Below are 19,569 nucleotides of genomic sequence, written 5' to 3' on the forward strand. Positions count from 1 at the left end.
CAAAACCTGTAGCTGTTAGCTCTACAACGCGAGTGTATTTACTGTGGCAGGCCTCTGTAAACACGTCTTCAATGAGCGGTCCCTGGGTCTTGGAAGAAAGATCCTAATAAACAGTCAGTGCCCTTTATTTAAGGAAGACGACTGAGTCTTTTGCGTGAAATATCTTTTATATCACGTGGGGAAAATCAATCTAGGCCTCTCCTGACAGCCATGGGAAAGCGCAGGTGACACCCTATTCCAGAGAATTTGTTACAATTAAAACTGCACTTGACTTTCTCTGAATCCTGCCTCTCACAAATGTGCAGGGTTTGGACGCTGTCTGGGATCTGGGTCCGGGACCCTCCTGCAGACCAAGGCCTTGTTCTGATAATGACTGTAGACACCTAAGTGGGTTGTTCTTCCACAGGTTGTGAATTGTATTTTCCCGGGAGAAGGTGGAGGCGCAGGCCGCTGCCCGCTTGGTGGGGTCTGGAGCCTCGCGGCGCCGTCGTGGGGCCCCTCGGGTCCCGCCGCGCCCTCCCGAGGCCTTATTCTCCGCACAGCAGGACCCCTAGCGCCCCTGGCCGCGAGCTGAGGGTCGCGCCGACCTCCTCCCGGACTGGCCGCGTTCTGTGCCCCGCGCCGGGGGCGGGCCGGGCTGGCAGAGCCCAGCCGCCGGCGTCCATTTTCTGGGCGGTGCTGTGCGGCGCGGCGGCGGGCCTGGCGGGTCCGGAAGCGCCATGGACCCCCGGGGGAAACGCGCTCGCAGCGCAGGAGTCGAGCCCTGTAAGTGCCAGTCGTAGGGTCTGTGTGCGCTGGTGGGTGGGGGAAGCACGGCCTGTGGGCGCGGAGCCCCGGGCGCGATCAGCCTGCCCCTCCTCTCCCCGGGAGGGAGCCTGGAAACCTGGCTTGGAAGCACTGGCGCAGGGCTGTGAGCTCCGCCAGCCCTGGAGGGACGAGCTGCTGCAGGGACCCAGCGCCCGCAGGTGCCCGGGCTCCGGGGCCTGCGCCGGAGGGGGAGGGGGCCCAACTGCAGAGTCGGGGCAGGTTGCGCCGCATCTAGTGACCCAACTGCGCAGCTGTGCTAGGGGGCGGGGGGCCGGGGGAGAAATGCGCACCCAAGGGACGTTGTGGGCTGGGGTCCAGCGGGCCCCGGAACTGCCCCGACAGCCGTACCTCCCCTCCCCGCGACTGTGACTCGGACCCCAGGCCTGACCCTACGGGAACCTAATGATTTCCCTGGTTCAGCATCAAGCCCCTGGAATTGAATGGAACATGCAAAGTCAGGGTCCTGCCCCCAGGGGGTCGCAATCTCAGCCTCCTACTTTTGCAGTGTAGTTAGGTAGGTGTGCTCAGTTGGTACAACACAACCGCCCGCTGCTAGGCACTTCTTTGCAGGGTATATAATAAATCACCTTAGATTTTAGTCCGTCCGCGGTTCCACTTGATAACTCCTGCTCTGCTATAGGTAAGTGACTCATTTCATTCTGGACTTGGGCCCTAATTGAACATACCTTTTAAGGATCCGTTATAGATGATATGCGTCATTGTGCCTTATACATATTTTAACGGTTAAAGATTTCCCTCCTAATTATGAAGCTCAACTATTTGGTCAGGTTCTCATGGTTAAAAAGCATGGGAGGATTTAGTACGTGGTTTCAGAGAAAATTCTACTGAGGTACTATATCTAAGTATAGTGTTTTCCAGTAAGAGTGGGGACCCACTAGAAGATTGTGAAATCAGTTACTATTGGAATTCTTTAAAAGGTATAGAATAATGCAGTGTAGAAAAGAATCAAATAGAATAGAAAATATCAGAATGCATTGCACATAGTAAGAGTAAACATTGTTTTGAGACTTTGGGGTTCATTTATATAATGTAATTTTTAAAAACCGTGGGTCATTGTCAAAGAAGTTTGTAAAACCCTGACTTACAGGTTAATAACCCAGGCTTTGGAATCAATTGAACCTGGGTTTAAGTCCCAGGTCTAACATAACCTAGCTGTGTGACCTTGAGAAGATTCCGTGACCTTTCAGAGCCTCTTTTGGTGTAGCTGTAAAGTGGGGGAATATCTCCTACATTTGAGGCATATTATGAAGACTATCTGAGGTCATATGTCAATCACTGTACTCAGTGCTTGACTTACAGTAGGTGTTCAAAACACAGGCTAATTATAATTACTATTGTGGCTGACGCATCAAATCCTGGCAGCTAGTCTTGAGACATTGCACTTTTTCTTTTCTTTTTTTAGATCTTGATGTGGAAGAAATGGAGGACTCAGAACCAAGGATTTCCAAGTGATTTCTTCCCAAGCACGAGAAACTAATTTTGTCAAGGCTGGTCCGTTCTACCTGAGGTAACTGAATTTGCAAGTCTCCGTAGTCTACATGAAATAGGAAATGGTTTTTTTGAGGGAGTGAAGGCCTCCCAAGGGGCATATGATTTGTGCTAGCATTTTACCAGGTTTGGGAATTACAAAGAGACAATATTTAAGCGAACGGTTACTAAGGAGATTTGGCATGTGAGGCCTCCATAATGAAGGGGGAACTAAAGTGAGCCGGGAACTAAAGTGAGCAGGGCTCCAGGACAACTGTTTTCTCGTTCCAGTTCTGCCAGTGACTGTCTTGGGAACTTCAGTAAATCTCTTTATAGATCGCTAGCTTGTCTAAGCTAGAAGGACCAACAGATAATCACTGAGGCCCAGAGAATTTAAATGTATGACCCAGTGGGCTGGGGTAGAGGCAGGCCTGGAACCTGATCTCATTTGCTCAGTCATGCAGCCAGCCTCAGGGCTCGCTGTGGGGTGAGCACTGTGCTAGGCATTCAGGATAGACGGGTGAAGAGCCCACCCCCCAGGACACTTGCACTTTGTGCGGGCAAGTGCTGACAGCCCAGCCCACTAAACACTACCTTTGAGGTACATGCAAAGCCCCAGATAATGACAGTAACAACTCCCATTTATCAAACATTTGTGTGTGTGTATGTGTGTGTGTAAGGCAGTGTGTTAAGGGACAAAGTGTTGTATTTTTATTTATTCCTCAATCCTCCTACGAGATAAAGAAGAATAGATGTAAAGGATTGAAGTATGAAAATGCAGAGGCAGGTCGTAGAGGTCTTTGCATCTCATGCTGCGGTTGTGGTGCACATTCTGTATGCAAAACCCAGTGCGAGGACCACAGGGCTCAAGGTAAAGTGCTGGCCTGGAGGGGCTTGCAACCGAAACTTCGAAGAAGCGTAGTCTAATAGGCAGTGCCTGACAGTCATCCCTCCTTCACCCGCTGCTCCAGCACTGAGAGTGGGATCTGTCACAGGAGGAGTTGACATATCACAGTTCTTGCCCCTCGATACAATTTTTTAACATTTTTCAAATTTAACATATCCTTCCATCCATCTATGAAAACTTATACTTTCAGTTTACAAACAACAGGAAGGTCTTCTCTAAATTCATTTGTTTATGTGTTCATTCAATAAATATTCATCGAGCTCCTACAAGGCACTTGGGTATTCAAGACCAAACAGTGCTATGCTTTTGCCATCATGATGTTAGTCATATTCAGTCTCTTGGCAAGAAATTATTGTTCACCTGTTAGAGATTTTTCTGTTGTTAACATGCTAGAATATCAGCTCCAACTCATAAATAGGATTCCAAATGGGTATGTAGGAAAATCTTTTTTTAAATCTTCAGAAAGGAATTTCTTACTCCCCTTTTAAATTTTGCTTTTGCTGTTACTATCATCTGCCAACAGAAGCCTTTTATTTGTATACACTTAACCTATAGACAGAGAAAAAAACCAGTTTGGCAAGTGGCCTTTCTTTGACTCAAAATGTTCTGTCCTCTTTGCTGGAGGCCACGCAGGACTATGAGTGTTCAGAAGTAAAGCAGTTTAAGAGCTACTGTAATTTTACAAGGTACAAAGTTAGAGATAGTGCCAATAATTACATTAAGCAACGGTAATCAGATTGTAAGTCTTGAATGCTATTTGTAATAAACTTAAGCTCCAAATAGAACAAGTGAGATGCTGAATGTAAATAGGCTTTGTAAACTTTTAGAAGTCCTATTAACGTTATACAGCAAATATTTATTGAATATCTACTATGAGTGTGACACTGTGCTAGAGAGAATGGAGGAGTGCGCAGCAAAAAGATGTGGTTCTTGTGCTCGCTTCGGCAGCACATATACTAAAAAGATGTGGTTCCTTCCCTCTCAGACCCTGTTTTGTAGGTGAGGAAATAAAATATGCAAAAATAACTGTGTGGTAAATGCCAAAAAAAGATATTTTGGCAATTTGAGGAGGAAGAGGTCCCTTTTCCCTCTAGCGACTCTTTCTTGAGGAAAGCATTTAAGCAAGTCCTTGAAGGATGTGGAGTTTCCACCAAAGAGAAGAGAAGGAGGCATTTAAGATAGAAGGGAGAGCTGGAGAACAGGAAAGCATGGAGCATATTCAGGGAAAGGTAGTGGGCCCAGTTGAGTTAGAACTGGTCTGTATAGGCATCAAGTGGGAAAGAAAGCTGGAGAACATTTGGTGCTGAATAACTGTGGTCTTGAATGCCACGCTGGGACATATGAATGTGTTAACCAATAGGAGTCATTGGAGATATTTGAACAGGGAAGTGTCGTGGCTGTGTATCGTGGGGAGATCGGGAGGAAAAGCAGGGCAGAAATCAGAGACAGGGAGACTAGGTAGAAGGCTCCCACAGTTCACCAAGGAAAAGGGTCAGGGGGAAGGTCTAAAAGGGGTGATAGTGAAATGGGAAAGGAATAGATGCAAAGGAAAGAATTGACACCATCTGACATCTCAGTAGAGAAGAAACAGCTGAGCCTGGTACCCATGCAGCAAACGTGGAAAGGGATGAGGAGCTGCATTTAAGAGGTGCCGAGTTTGAAGTGTTGAAGTATGATGTCTCCCAGACAGATTGGGGCTTTGTGCTCCAGAGGAAGGCCAGCACTAGTTTGGGAATCATTGGGATATAAATAAGTCAAGAGGTGGGAGAAGAGATTTTCCAGAGAGAGACTATAGAGAGGCAGAGGTTGAGGACAGAGCTTTATGAGAAATGAAAGAAAGATCTAGGGAAGATCTAAAGAGAAGTCTGGCAAGAGAGCAAGGAAGCACCACAAGAGAACATGACTCCAGAAGCCAGCAGAAGGGGGTTTCCCAGTGGAGTGAACCTGGAGTGGCAGATGTTGGAGGGGGCGGGAGAAGTGCAAGATGGCCATTGGATTGACAATTGCTAGATCACACATTTGTTGGTGTTTTCTTTTGTAAGGTTATATAACTTGCAGAATGAATATTAAGATGTTTCATTTGCAGAACTTTATAGCTTGCGTAGATCAAGATTTGACTGTACTGAGCCTCAAAATACACTTCTGATTACTAAAATTCAGGCTGTTAAATATGGTTTTGATAGTAGTCATACATTTTATTCTGTTGTCATCAGATAGACCAAAGACTTTTGATTCAGTAAGTTCTTTAAAAACTACATTTCTGTTGATGTAAAAGGATTCTAAAAGTAATTTAATTCTTTTGCCTTTTTACCTTATGGCTGTCTTATGACGTGAGTGTGTGTGTGTTTCATGGGCATATGAGCTTAATACAATGGAATGAAAAGACTGGGGTTAGATAAATCTAGTTTCACAACCGCACTGGGCCATTTTCCAGGCTTGTGACTTCAGAAAAGTTACTTTCTGTCTAAGCCTAACTTTTTCCATCCATAACTCAAATAGGATTATTTTGAAGATTGAGTAATAATGTATAATTTGGTCAGGATCTATACCATAGTAGGCAATTAATAAATGCTGATTCCCTTCCGCTTACAACCTTGTATAGATATGAACAGTTCTATGTAAAGTACATCTGTACACAAAGCCTTGTCTTTATGACTCATTTTAAATGCCTTAATTTTATCATGGAAAGAGCATACCTTCCACTATAGCTAATCTATGCTGTCGTAGTTCAAGTGACCTTATAGTTTAATAAGGATAAGAATCAACCTGGGGAACTGAACTGAAATGGAGGTTCCCAAGCCCCGGGCCCATAGAGTCTAATCCAGGGGATTTGGGGTGGGGCCCTGGTGATCATCATTTGAAACAGTCACTGCTGTGATCAAGACTGGCAGATGCCAGTTGCTAGGAAGGGATAAACTTGAGGCTTGACATGCTGACTTCAAATCCAATTAATGTTAAGACATGTCTATGCTCAAAAGTTTTATATTTGTATCGTTAGTGTTTACGGTTTATATTTGTGATAAGATAAAAACAAATGGATCCCAGCTAATCAAGGGATGGTGGTATTATTACACCCACCATCGCTGTCTGCTGTGTATCCATAGCAGTTCTGGGTGGCACACAACTTCCAAATCAGCTTCTTTTCCTGTTGTATAAGTGCCCAGAGTTTGCAAAACCAATGTAACTTGGAATGGTGTTATCTTTAATATATTTAATGGCAGCAGCATTGCACAGTCATGCCATTAAAACTATTTTAATGCATATATCCATCTGACTCTGGGTCTTCTGGTCCATAAACATCTGTCATATTATATTTCCCTCATTCTCCGCATCTTGGAATCATAATTTTGAGGCTAGTTCATACTGTTTATCTATCACAGCCTCATTTTATAGGAGAGTAATAATTTATCCTGTTTTTCCTCCTAATCCTAGCTCTCTGCTTATTCACAAGAAAGGATTGAGACATACATACATGTTTGGTGTTTAAACTGTGTATGGAGGATATGAAACATACTTACTTGTGTGTATTGATCTGTGCTTTATGCTCCTTGTACATAATTTAAAAATCAAATGACTTAACAGGAGTATGTTTATTAAAACTGTACTGAATTATTTTATGTTGTCGTCATTCCATTGATAGTTTGCTTCTCTTGTAAGAGGATGCCGATAGCCTGGAGCTTTTTCTAGAAACGGGGTTTCTGTCTATACCTATAGCCACAACCGAAGACAGAACTGGCTTTCATGCAGTCAGTTCTACACCTCATGTGCATTATCTCAATCATCTTGTTAGAAGCTCATAAAAACCTAGTGTGGTGGCAGTTGAGGCAGAGTCCCAGTAATGTGGCCAGTGTTGCAGAGGTGAGATTTTCACACCCTGGGTTCTTATCTGACTCCAAAGTCCTGCCTCTTCTCTCCTCACCCATGTTGTGTTCCCTGCCACATACTGAGTATGCACTAGATCATTGTTCTTGATTGTAGCTTGGAGACTTACAGACCCTTGTCCTTGGTGTGATTGTAACCTCAGAAGTTTTGACAAGAAGCAAGTAGAGCAGAGGTAATGTGCAAAAACTTGAATTTGTTCAATAAATATCAACTCTTGTGTGCCGGGGACCAGAGCAGGACCCCACAAGGGCCTCCTTATCTCCCTCACCTGCCGTTATCTGCCATCTATGTGCCGCTGGAAGCTTGCTTTTAGAGTTAAAACACCGATGGATTTCTGCACTGATAAGATCATTTTATGTCTCACCAGAGCTGGCACTCTCCCTGTGCCTGGCTAAATGTTCTCAGAGTGGCCCGTTAAAAGTTTAAAAGAGTTCCTTGGAGAATTGTCCAGAGGTGCTCAGGAAGTCTTTGTTGATTACCCTCTGAGGTCCTGAGGAAGTCTACAGGGGTGAGGGAAAGAGAACAGAGACCAGAGGGAGAGAACAGAGGGAGGTATAAAAAACCTCCATAAGAGAGAGCAGACGGAAGGCCCGGCACTTGTTCCCTTGCCCCACTCTGTAACCTTGGGAAAGAAAATCAAATAACTTTGCTGGCTTGCTTTCTTCACCTATATAACCAGAGGTTTGGCTCAGTGATCGCTAAGGTTCCTTCCAGCTTTAAGGGACAATAATTCTGCTTCCTCTCTAGCAGAAAAGCAGAGGTGCTAAGACCAGCAGATGGTAAACTCCATGCCTGAGGTCTTCCAGGGGCCCTGATTTCAAAGCTCCCTCCTGCTGTCTGATACACTCATACTAGCCAGACTTCGGGTGCTGCCTTTACCCCATACGCTTTTAAGGAAAGTGCCTGAATTCAAGGGTGGGAGGGATTGTCTGCTTTGGAGGATATGAAGATTCTTCCAGAAAGATTGAGACTGGCTAGGAGTCTGTCAAAAGTGACAGAGTGGGAGGTAGGGAATCATGATTTTCAGGTTTTATGGCTAGAAAGAACCTTAGAAATAAACTAGCCCAACTTCTTCACATTCCAGATCCGGAAACGGGAGTCCTGCAAAGTCATAGGACTTGCTCAAGGTCACACAGTGGCAAATTGGGAACAGAACCCAGTGTCCTATGCCCAGTCGGGTACACTCTCTGCAGAAACTGGTAGGTCTTGTCCTAAGGCAGGTTAACGGGAAAGCAGGCGATGGCAGTCTGTAACTAAAGATCTGAAAGGGGCTGGAGACAGCGAACCATAATATCTGCTGGGCTTCTAGCAGACACATAGTAGGGCACCATGACGCAAACTTCGGCTCCTGTTGAAGCTCTGGGATTCTTGCCAATTAAGGTAGTCAAGAAAATGTCTTTTTAACCTGGGATAGGCATGCCTAAATGGCTGTTTCCTTGTTTGGTTTTCTTTTTTGAAAGCATTTTTCTTCTCTAAATGAAAATTGCTAAGCTATAGAATAATTTAATTTTGAGAGGAAGTAAACGTTTTCTCAGGGAGTATGTGCGCACCCCACTTTGCTGGCTACTGCTAACAGTGTGCTCATCCCAGGGTGCATTCTGGGAATGAGAAATCCAGTGGCTGTTTAAGTCCTAGAGGGGCATCTGGGGGTTATTTCAACAACCCATGAAGGCAGGCTTTGTGCAAGGTGAGATGGATATGAGCTGTCACTTCCTGCTTTGTGAGTTAAATAGTGTTTCTAGGCCCTGTTTTGTTTGTGTTCTTCTTCCTGTTCATGTGTTAGAACAACTTCTGTTTTTCTGTAGAATTGATTACATTAGATAATAAGACCACCAATTCAAGTAAAAACAGAGGCAAAAGTATCTTACCAGGCATGAGAGACTCACGTTCAAATCACAGACTCCCCAAACTTGCATGCATTTTTATGTAAGTATGGAAGTTTCTGATTAGCTCTAATACAATAGAATGTTGATTCGCTCCTAGACCGGCGTAAGGATTTCCTTTTTTAAAAACCTGCTCAGCAGTCTGGTCTGTCCCTGCTTCTACCTGTTTGTTCTGGTCTTATCCCTGCCACGAGCTCAAAGAGCAAGGTTTCTCAAGGTCTCCACGCTGTCTCTGATGCTCATCCCTGGAAACACTTCAGTCTTAACCTGCTGTCGGGAGCCTGTTGTGGAACCACACTCTCTGTTGTGTGTTCTGCCCTTTCCTGGGACCAGTGCAAGTTCTATAGTTGCTTGCACGGGAGAGGAAGGGAGGACCACTTTGAGGAAGCAGGCGGTACTAGGATAGACGGAAAAAGCAATGACATGGCAGTGAAATGAAGCCCCAAATGGGGTTTTACTCAGATGTTAGAGAACTGGCCTACCCCAACTGCTGCGCAAAATAGGGTTAAAAAAAACAAACAAAACTGACCTTTAAAAATTTTCCCGTTAAGGTCTAGCAATTCTGGAGTTTCTTTAGCCACTATACACTGTAGGTTGACTTTTTGCACAGAAGCACTGAGAACATTTTTTTCCCTAAATGAATATACACTACAAAGTGAGTTTATTACCCAGTTTTGTGGTATATTTGATAGTCCTAATATTTGCTTTTGATTCTGACATTTTCAGAAAAATCAGTCAAGAGCGTTTTGCCGCGTCTGAATGATCTATTTTAAGACTTTCTTTTCTATGTAATGATACGAGTTTCTGATAAGGTAATTTGCGTTTCTCTCTATTTTAGGAAATACTTTTTGAGGGTGCTTTTTCTTTTATGATTAAATGGGAGTCTAACCTCCAAACCTAGCAGCTACCTTACATTAAAAATGACCCATTTTCCACCCAGAGGTTCCCTTAGCAGGGAGGATAAATAAAAGTGGGGTGATTAGTCATTGTGGCGTTCAGCAAACAAATACTTTGGAGGCCATGATTTATGTTACTGGTGGGGGGCAGGGGGGGAAAGGTTATATCTGTCTCTAGATAATTACTCTTGTGAAAGGTAAGTGCCCTGTATTCCCAGAGGGTCCCTTGAGTGCCCTGTTGTTGTGTTCAGGTTTCTAGAACTGGTGGCCATTTTCTGTGACTTTGAATCCCTGTGTGAAACTCCTCCCACTGTGAAGTCTGAGCATTTGTTTTCTAAAATGAAAGCACAAGCAGAAACTGGAGCTGTTCTACAGAACAGCCTGTTCTTTAGATTTTTTTTTTTTTTTTAGATTGGTATATTTAAAGCGTAATTTTTCTAAACAGCCTGTTGTGGGCTTTTCTCTGCAGTGGGTTTGGGTTTGTTTGGAGAATTTTACATTTTTTAATGCAGACAACTTCTTGTGTAATTGCTCCCTGTTTCTCCTGCCCCCAGATAATTTCACTCTAAAACAGGTGAACAGGGAAACTGTTTGCATACCCAACTAGTGCCAGAAACCTTCATTCGGTTTTAATTACATTTGTTTGGGGGGTAAAGTTGGCAAGAGCTAACTAGCACCTCGCTCGTTTAATATATTTCCTTCCCCCCACCCAACAATTTTCCCAGTCGATTTCTTTTGTCTAAACCATCGTGCATCCATTTGTGAGATCAGCCATAGTCTGTGTAGCATTTCTGTGGTAGAAAAGCTCTTGTGCTTCTAACAGTACCTCAGACCTACCGACTGGCTGCTTGACAGCTCTGCCAGTCACCTGCATCTCCTGAACCCGTGGAAGAGGTGACTGTTTCACATTCCTGTGCCCTCAGAGAGCTGTGCTGCCTGCCACGCCTGGCCTCCCTCCAGAGACTGCAGCATTGCCAGCGGCAGCTTCAAACTGGGCAAATGGGAGGTGGGAGAGACATGGTGGGAATGCAGGGGAGAAGGCATGGGGTCGTCAAAGGCACGTGCAAGGAGCGTAGGTTCATAAAAATTATATTTGTGCCTTTTGTGTCTGAAACCACTGCAAGTGGGAGGCTGTCTGTTGACGGTGGATGGAGGCGTGGTAGAACAGGACAAGAGCATGAGTGGCTTTTCCCACCAGCACAAGAGCTGTCCAGACCTAAGGGATCAGCTCTGCACACCCCCCCAACCTCCATCCTGCCCATCTTTAGCAGCATTTGCTTCCTTGGGTTGACCACCATTGTTCCATCCTCGATTCCCTAAGGAGACTTGTGATCTTGGTAGGTATGCTTTATTGTGTTGGCCCCATTGTTTGAAGCCCCGACTGCCAGGTAGTCCATGCTCCATTTCTGTGATCTAGTTCTAAGAATTGTTGTGTGACGCAGTGATGGGGCATGATACCAGTTCAGGATACTCTGACCCAGCAAGCAGCTACTGATAAAGGTCTGTGCATTGTCAGCAGTTACTGCTTTGCCCATTGCACCTGCTAATGATGAAGATGGGACCCTCTTAAAAAGAAGAGCTGGGTGCCTCTGTGAGTGTGAATCTGATTTTTTGGAGTGCTGACAAGGAGATGAGTTTCCCTTCTCAAAGCTTGAGCTGACCCTATAATTAAAGTGACTTTTGAAGCAAAGTGAGGAGTTTGATATTTGCCACTCTGCCCCCCTAGGATCCATATATTAAGAAATGTTCCTCATGGGAATGAACAAACTGGAGGGATTCTGAAGAAATATGACGTGACCCAGATATATTCCATGGGGAAGGTGTCTCGCCACCTATCCTTTATTAAGGTGGAATACTTTGGTGGTTTTGAAAGCTTGAATACTAATACGTCACCTTTTAAATTTTAGGAGGACAGTGAATCACTGTATAGAGATTGAAATGTTACAGGCAGAACAAAACTTATAAGTGATTTATACTTACTTTATTATAGATTAGATACATCCAGGGGCAGATACATCCAGGGGCAGAAAGGCAATATGAATGTTCAGTGTGGGCTGGGTATAAGAAGAGAGTGGTTAGATTGTGGCAAACTGGAGGGCATGAAAAAAATTTTTAAATACTGTGGAGCTAAATGAAACAGGTCTGCAGGTTGAGTTCAGCCTGTGGACTGCTTGCGTGACAGTTACAGGGCTGTATCTTCTGAATCAGTCCACCCTTCTGAATTTCCTCGGTGACAGCCTGCTCAGTCTTTTCCTGTAGAGCGTTGGGCTTGAAGCTCTCCCAAGACCCAGCCCTAGGAAAAGTCATAGCCATTGAGCCTCCTCCATGTCACAGCAAATAAAGACGGCTCTTTGGATACAAACGACGTCCGTCTCATACAGGCAAAGTGATTTGTCAGGGTCAGCAGCAGCACACAGCACGTATGCCAAGGACATCTGCAGAGGCATCAGACAGTCTTGTTTAAGCTGCCCAGTGCTCAGGGTGCCCAGCTCAGGATGGACTGGAAGAACCCCCCAAAGGAAACCCTCTTTATCCAGACATGTCACTCCCCAGGCAGCTGAATGGAGCCCAGGCCACAGAGGCTCCTGGATGGTATCAGGCCAAGGGATGACACCAGAGGACAGCAGGCATATTTGGACCGACCTGGTCTGTGGTATTGACCTTCTCAGGCCAAGGATGCCTTCTGAAATGTCACGCACTCGGCAACTTCCTGACCAGTCCTAGACTGGGATGGTGTGAGAATGTCCCCTCTCTCTGTTGACACCTGATTGAGCAGCACATCCTGGAATTTTTAAATGCCTTCCTTTTTTTTTTTTTAAACATTTAACTACCGTTTCCTCCCCTCTTTTGGTGCTGAGTCATAATGTCTGTAGAGCACTTACCACTGGGCTTGGTGTGTACTAAGTGCTCAGTGTATATTAGCTTTTGCTGTGATTGGCCTCATTATCATCACCACTATAACTATTATCATTTCACCAGCAGGTAGCGAAACTTAGTTTCCTAAACCTGAAACTCTGTGTACCTCAGCCATCTCCATCCTGACATGGACCACACATACATGACCCACTGTGTCAGAAAATGCACTCCACAAGGTCCCCAGTTGATGTGTGCGCGTTAATGTTTGGGGAGCACTACCCTAGGTGCTGTGGCGAAGCAGAGAGACAGACTTGGGTAGAGATTGGTCCTTGCCGTTTGTTAGCTACGAGGTGCTTTGGGACAGTCGTCGAGGGTGGGGGTTGGAGGTGTGCCTCTTACCTGATACTGTGGGGATGTACAGTGAAGTCACTAGGAATCTGATTCTGAGGACTGTTGTCTCCTGCCTGTGACTTTAACTTCAACATAACACCTGGTTCCTTTCCACCCTCCTCACTGCCCACTGACCTGGCCACGCAAACCTTGTTGCCAAGAAGGGAAATTCCTATGTTAAAGGACAGAAAACCTTTGTGCATCTGGGAACTGACACAAATGATTATAATGTAGGACGTTAATGGTGGTCTGTATATCAAGGTAAAAGTCAGAGGCAGTCTATTCTAGACTAATAGGCAGTCTAGTCTATTCTAAGTGAAGACTTGGGGACCCTGGTAGGCAGTGAGAAGGGAGGAGTAACTGAGCCTTCTTTAATGTTGGTGACCGAGTATGTTGCCTGCTCTTAAGGAAACATTTTGAAAGATAGAAATAACCAATCCCATGCTGCCATGGTGACTTGTTATCGGGGCTGGAAGCTCCTAGAAATGACCACAATATCTTAGGGATGAAGTCCTAGCTTCATATCAAACTAATTTAGTTGGGAAAGTGAATTAACTAAAAGCATTTTCAGCCCTGCAAAGCTCTTGCTTTGGTCTAGCGTTTTGTTAATTTATGATTGTGGTGATTTTTTTCCATCTGTATAGTACATTCGGTGGCCTGTGCCCTGGACACTTATTGGCCTGGGGTTCCTCAGGCAGCCCAAGACTTGGAAATGCAGCTGTAGATCTTAGTTTCTGAAATGGCTCTCTTCTTTTCTTCCTCCTCTTCCTGTTAGGGAACTTAGTTTGGAATTCTGGACCCTAGTCCCTTCTTCCATTCATCCAGTTGCCATGGTGGGTTGAATGGTGGCCCCTCAAAAGATATGTCAACACCCTGAAGCTGTGAATGTGACCTTATTTGAAAAAAGCGTCTTTGCAGATGTAAATTAGTTAAGGATCTCGAGATGAGTTCATTCTGGGTGGGCCCTAAAGCCAAAGACAAGTGTCCTTAGAAGAGACACACAGGAGAGACATATAGAGAGGAGAAGGCCGTGTGAAGGTGAGGCAGGGACTGGAGTGAAGCACAAGCCAAGGAACGCCTGGGGCCACCGCACGCTGGAAGGGGCAAGGCAGGCTTGTCTCCTGGAGCCGTCAGAAGGAGCACGGCCCTGCCAGCGCTGTGGTTTTGGACTTTTGGCCTCCAGAGCTGTGAGAGAATAAATTTCTGTTGTTTTGAGTCACCAAGTTTGTGACAATATGTTATGACAGCCCTAGGAAACTGATACAGTGTCCAAACCTAGCCTTGATTCAGAAGTGCCTGAATCAGTTTCTGGGGTCTCACCCCTAGCTATTCTGATTCAGTCAGGCTGGGGTGGCACCAAGAAACTAAACATTTAACATGGGTACATCCATGCCCCCTCAGTATTGGTTCTCCTCAGGCACCTTCTTTGCCCCTGCTTCCTTCTCATCCACTGTACTTTCCTTAGGTAACATCCACTCTCCTGCTTGTAGCCTGCGCCCACGTGGCAGTGCTCTGCACCTCTGAGCCGCCAGCCCAGCTTCCTTTCAGCAGCAAAGTCCGTTTTGGAAGCCTTTTGATTGAGAGCACTGCCCGGGTTTTCCACACGCTCCGCAGAAGGAGTGCAGACTTCATAATCCTCCTCTCAAACCAGCTCTTAGATCTGGTCCCCTACCTGTTAAGGGCACATCTGGGCAATAGAGCTGGTACGTCAGTCTTCGTTCTGCCCGCTCTTTCTCCTCTGCAATTTCCAGTTCGTTGATTCTTCCCTCCAAATAACTTTAAATTTTTCTCTTCCTTTCATCCCCACCGGTCTCCTGCTGCCTTTTCAGACCCCCCTCCCCCCCCACACACACATCCTTCTCACCAAACTGTTCCCAGTGTGACCTGTCTGCAAATTTGTCAGATGGCTTCTGCTTGACATCTTTTAAATGACTCACCATTGTCCAGGCTGCACATTCAAATCACCTGGGGAGCTTTGTAAAAAAATCTCAATGCCCAGCGTCCACCCAGAACCAAACACTAGATCAGAGTCTCCAGTTGGAACATGAGTGTTGATGTTTTTTTCCAAGTTCCTGCAGGTGTGTCCAGTCCAGTTCATCCTGGATAGGATGAAGGATAAAATCCAAAGTCATCATGATGTTCAAAACTCCTCCCGACCAGGCGCCTGCCACTCTCTCCTCCTCCTTCTCGCATCAGGCCCTGCCCACACCCTGTGTAGCAGCCATCCCCGAATCCTTGCCTCCCCTAAATGTGTCGTTCTAGTTCATGCCTCCTTGCCTTTGCTTAGACATCTGCCTCGAATAGAATGCTTTTCCCCCTCTTGGATGCAAAAGAAAATGCTCCCTATCTTTCAAGATTCGGTTCCCTCTCTCTTTCCCTGATTCTCTGTCCCCAAATTCAGGTTAAGCTGCCTCCTCCCACCCGGGCGCTCTCTCTAGAACAGGGGTGTCCAAACTGCGGCCCATGGGCCAACTGCGGCCCGCATTGGCCCGCAGCAAATTCCAAAAGTATATTTAGTTTACTTAAATAAATCAGGTGAGGCAACACGTACTTCACCTCAAGTGAGTGGCCCGGCTTATTATTTTACCTCATATGGCCCTTGGTGAAAAACGTTGAAAAAGCTTGGACACCCCTGCTCTAGAGCATCGCATCCATCGTGGAGTAGCTGGTAGTCCGCTTGTCTGTGTCCATTGGACTGTGCTTTTTCCAGAGGTTGCTGAATGAGGGAAGAAGTAAAGGCCTAAACAAGGCTAAGGGAATGAAATAGTTGTTCTGCTTCTCTGAATGATTGGACCAATGCTGCCTTATACCTCATCAGACACTTGTTAAGAAAGCGAAACGACTTAGTTTTAATGAATGTAATGCAGTTTTAGTAGTATCAGTAGCATGTATGTATGTGTGTTTGTATGCATGTGAGTAATACCATTAATTGAACACTTGCTAGCTTGGGTCTCTAGTCATTGCCTCATTTAACTATCACAACAATCATCTCAGGTATCATTCCTATTTTACAGAGTGAATTAAACAAAATTCACTGTGATGAGGTAATGCAGGACGGCAGAATATACGAAGTACAATGCATAGGTGATCACCTGGTCAGCAGTGTGTGAATGGTACATGGACTGATTGGGAAAAATTGGTTTTATTGGTAAAAATAAAACGTGTGTTTGAGTAGCAGATACATGTTTGACATGGAATTTGGCATAAAACAAACAGAACCATTAAACATGTCCATCAAAACATGAGATGGTGATTTTATATTCAGTAGCATTTGGAATGACGTACATATGGTCTTCCCGTTCCAAGTCACAAGATCAGGGTTGAAAAGGCATCTTTGCCAGTGACAAGCTACCTGGCGTCTGGGGTTTGGGCTTCATTTTTCTGAGCCTCAGTGTCTTCATCTTTGACACGGAAATCTTCTGTAGCCCACGGGGGTGTTGTGAGAAAGAAACTGAGACGGTGTGTATGAAAGTGATTTGTAAACGATAAAGGGTTAAACAGGAATAAGGTGTTCCTACCTTTGTTCTGTGCTTGGGTCAGAAAGCTGGCCTTTGGGAAGAGCCAGCATGGAGAAGGTGGTGTTCTGCTGGGTAAGTGGATATGAGCACCAGACAGTGCAGGCTATCTGAATTCCCTGGTGGGACAGGATACGAGGGTGCTGGGATGTGAGCCCCAGAAGAACAAGTGGTACGAGCTAGTTAGAGAGGATGCAGGAACTGAGAAGAATGGTTAGAAAATTCGAGTCTGCTGTGCTTATTAAAGCAACAGAGCTGAAAGAATATAACTGGTCAGGGCTTAGATTGGGTCACCTGTAACCACGGACCAGCCCAGGGAGTACAAATCAGCTCTAGGGAACTTAACAACTTGTTCTTTTATTCTTAGGTTATTCCCAATAATTTCATTCCCAGTAGCTGTGAAGTTTTCTGGATCTCAGTGCAAGAGCTCACTTACCCTGAGGTCTCAGCATCTGGATTCCAAACATATTAATGTATTAACGCGTCCAGAGCTGCTCCTCACAGTGTCACTTCCTGTTAGTGTGGCTTCAACCTCCGTCCTCTTTAAAGATGAAACCAAGGCTTTATCCTTTGTATTCTAATAGATAGGAAAATATTTTCCAAGTTGTCATCAGTATAACAATCTTGATCTTGAAATATGATCTGAGTGAGTATGAAGAATGGTTACTTCTGCCCCTCTCCGGAGGTGAGCATAGGAAACAATTGTGCCTTTTTGTCACAAACACCATCTAAACTTACTTGAAAGTTTCTGGAGCAGGATCAGCGTAACATGTTTAAGAAATCAGTAGATCCGTTTTAAGATAGAATTGATATTCTAAAATATCCAACAGACTAGAGATAATGGGCCAAATGAACACGATTAATTTAACCAGAATACATAAGTAAATTTTTGAGTTTCAGTTTAAAAGTTCAGCCTTAGAAGTTTGAAAACCAAAGAGGAAGAAGAAAACAAGGGGAGAAAGGAGCACTCCATGCCAAAAAAAAAAAAAAAAAAAAAAGGTCTGTATATTATAAAGAAAATCGATTATTGAGCACAAGATTTTCTGTGTACTTGCTGAGTACTCATATACCCTCATGTGATCCTCCCAACACCTCATGATGTTTATGTTAGTCACTCCCTTTTAATAAATGAGGAGGCTGATGCTTAAGGAGGTCAAGTACTTTTTAAGTTCATGCTGTTAGTAAGTGGCTCCCAGCACCTGCCATTTGAGGAGTATAGTATAGTAAGGCATGTGGAACCAGAAGTCTAGAAACGTGTTTTGGTCACACCATGAGATCTTAGGCAAGTCATTTGACTTCTCCATGCTTTAATTTTCTCATAGCTGAAATGAAAGGATTGGAGTAAATCTATAAAGTTCCTTTTGTCTATAAAATTCTATTTACCGGGATATTGCTGAAGGAACTTGAGGTTTTTAGTCCAGAAAAGAGATACACAGAGTAAACTTGCAAAGGGCAGTCATGTGGCAGAGGTTACGATTGAGGGCCCCTTGTTTGCTCCGAACGTGGACTGCTCCTCTAAAGAGGAAATTCCCGCACTGGGTGGAGCGGTCCCCACCCCTGATCTGAAGAATCTCTAGAATCCATTTGTAGCAAATTGCGAATGAATTAGAGTGCGTGCTCCACTAAAAAGCATGCGCTCTCTGCATTTTGTTAGCTAAAGCGCCCACTGTATGTTTATTTTGAAGCAATGCTTACTCATCTGCCCATTTTGAGAAAGATTTGGGGGACTGAATTGCTGGCTACTTGGGACACGAGCATTTCTTTGTGTGGACTCAGCACCATCTTGTGGACACAGCCCTGTGGACTGAGAATGGGCGCTGGTCATCCAGTGTAAAGAAAACTCAAAACACAACCTGAGAAAGCTGCTGCCGGGAAAAGGCTCTGTCTAAAGGATCCTATTTTTAAGAGGGGCTGCCTACTCTCAGAGCTAGGAACTGCCCCGGGGAATTTACTTCTGTGACTCTCACCTTATTATTAAGCCCACGGCACCTGGAAGAGCAGAGTGGGCAGGCTCAGTGACACAGTAAGCCAGACCTTCCCAGAAGATGTGGTACAACAGCTGGGGTTCTGTTTCCTAGGGAGGGCATCAGTACAGAGGCCTCACTGGGAGGGAGCCCCAAGCCCCTTCCTCCCGGGCCTCCCTCCCCCTGTATCCTGCCTCTGTTCCCACCTCGTCTGGTCTAGAACACCTCTCAGCCCTGCCTGCTCTCTTGCCTGCCGGTATAGGTTTTCCTCAGCATAATTTGCCTTATTGTGCTCACAGACCACCTTCTCTACCAGGGAGGGATGGAACAGAGCACTTAGGGTGTAAAATGCTTTCCTTCCCCAGCTCTGTCTCCTAACACTGGTGAAGCTGGTCACCTCTATGTTTGTGGTGTTTCTGTGTGTGAAGAAAACAAGTAATAATCAAACCTGGGGCAGAGATGACAGGCAGTCTGAGGACAGCCTTGCCTAGTGCTTCACGCAGGCTGGAAGGAGCAACCTGTGGACCTACAGAAACCACTCGGGGTAGAAGCTCGTGGGCCTTTCAGGACTCCTTCCCTGCTTATTCTGCACAGTAGGGCTGCAGGGTCAGTATCTTTAATGGGCATGCAAGGCTCCCCAAAACCACAGCGTCACGGGTTTTGTATCTGTTGTTGGCTTTATTTATCATAATATCACATCGTGATGCACGTACCTGTTCTTCAAAAGTAAATGTTTTTTCCGTTCCATTACCATGGCTGTATTAACCCCACAGGCCCTTATTTTGCTAAAATGTTTATTTTTGCACTTACCTTCCACAAGCATGTTTTAGCTATCTTCCCTTCTTTTGGGGTCAGCCTGGCCTGAGCCCGGCAGCTCCTGACCACTAGCCTGCAGAGCTCATCTTGCCTGGGCCGCTGGAATTCCTTGAAGCTGAGACTCTCCAGACCACTCATCTCTCCACTTCAGCTTCAGGGAAATCC

General features: G+C 45.2%; 1 protein-coding gene across 5 annotated transcripts in view; it reads left to right on the forward strand.

The window, feature by feature from the left end:
* The window catches only part of ZBTB38 (zinc finger and BTB domain containing 38), a 71,783-nt gene that overhangs the window by 29,272 nt on the left and 22,942 nt on the right, over nt 1-19,569 (forward strand). For 3 of the 5 annotated variants that reach the window (XM_019747296.2, XM_019747287.2, XM_019747312.2), the window contains one exon: nt 2,231-2,335. The gene's annotated coding sequence lies outside the window, so the exon portion shown is untranslated. Of the gene's footprint in view, nt 1-406; nt 1,448-2,230; nt 2,336-19,569 lie in introns of those variants that run through there. The other 2 variants (XM_019747317.2, XM_019747324.2) reach the window with 2 other exon arrangements.

Source organism: Rhinolophus sinicus, linkage group LG10 (genome assembly GCF_036562045.2).
Source record: "Rhinolophus sinicus isolate RSC01 linkage group LG10, ASM3656204v1, whole genome shotgun sequence".
Classification (NCBI taxonomy): Eukaryota; Metazoa; Chordata; class Mammalia; order Chiroptera; family Rhinolophidae; genus Rhinolophus; species Rhinolophus sinicus.